Source organism: Geospiza fortis, unplaced genomic scaffold, assembly GCF_000277835.1.
Source record: "Geospiza fortis unplaced genomic scaffold, GeoFor_1.0 scaffold121, whole genome shotgun sequence".
NCBI classification, from domain to species: domain Eukaryota; kingdom Metazoa; phylum Chordata; class Aves; order Passeriformes; family Thraupidae; genus Geospiza; species Geospiza fortis.
The window spans coordinates 3,631,800-3,633,161 of NW_005054346.1; the positions used below are offsets into that span (position 1 = coordinate 3,631,800).

At 46.5% G+C, this 1,362-nt stretch overlaps 1 long non-coding RNA gene across 1 annotated transcript in view; it reads right to left on the minus strand.

Annotated features, from left to right (window-relative positions):
* LOC115948083 overlaps positions 1–1,362 on the minus strand; it is a 5,988-nt gene that overhangs the window by 3,821 nt on the left and 805 nt on the right. The window lies entirely within an intron of this gene.

Here is a 1,362-nt window from a genome sequence, read left to right on the forward strand (position 1 = left end):
GAGCCGTGGCCCTGCGCGCCCCTCCGCGCCAGCGCGGCCCGCCGCCGCCGCGGGGCCGGGGAGCCTGCCACCCCTCCGCGGCAGCTCCATCAACACCTCTGCTTTGCTCTTGTTGTTGTTGTTATTATTAATACTATTTTTTTTTCAAATTCAGCACCTTGGAAGGAGGTGGTGGTGGCAGTGAGGATTTACCTTTCTTGGGCTTTATTTGTTAGCTCTCCTTTTCCAAAGAGCTTTTAATCACTGGGGCCTGGGCAAACCCGCATTCTAATGTAAAGTGGTTAATATCGGACAACAGTCTTTAAACCTCGGATTCTCATTTGTTTCCTTAAATGGATTAACGTGCAAATTCAGACGCAGTTTTTAGTAACCGATACCTACCTACGGGATGACCTGACGAGAACTGACAACATTGGAAACTAATTTTTTTTTTTTCATTAGAAGTTGTAGCGGGAATTACTTGCACACGATAGTTAAATATCCTCTAAGATATCACTTTGCACATATATATGGCCTCTTTCTGGTCCTAAAAGAAAGATCTTGCTACCTAGCTCCATGCATGCGCAGAGATACACTCTCTCTCACGTACACATACATGTATATATACATAAACTTTAAATAATTTAGTGGAAAAGTCAGGCGTCGCCGTTGACAAGTCTTTTCTCAGATCACACACACACACACACACACACACACACAATTGGCTAACGCTGTTCCTTAGCATTTAAAAGCAAGGACAGGTCTCGAAATATTATGTCTTCAGTCCCCTTCTTTCTCTCATAACCTGCTCCCCCGAGTTGAGAAAGTCGGGCAAAGAGCCGCTGAAATAGCCCCTACGCTGCAAGAGGCTCTGAATGCGGCAGCTTTAGAAATTGTGCACTAGCCCTGCAAAGAGAAATGTGTGGGCTCTCTAGAATGTGATGTGCTACCGGCTGGGGAAAAGGCAGAGCTGAAGCCATTCACACTTCGTAGGCTGGGAGATTTCTTTCAAAAGAGCCCTGAAGTATTTAGGATTTGGGGGGAAACCCTTGTACCGGAAGAAAATGGCCTAAACACAATAGGACTCGCCATTTTCTCCTTCCAAAGCACAAAGCAGCTCCGCGGCTTCAGCACCACACAAAGAAAGCCCGGACCCTCTGAATTCTCTTACATTTTCCCCCACGATTTCAAAAGCCTTGCCCTCTATCCGATCCGCTTTCCCAGGAGCGCTCTCACAGAAATAAAGAAAGAAAGGAGGAAAGGGAGGGGGAGAAAAGCGACTAGGCTAGGCGCGAGAGAAACAGTTTTGCTCTTAGTTTATTTTAAGCAAATCCTGCCACGGAAAAGTAACACCATCACATGTACACTTGAGGAGGGTGTCTG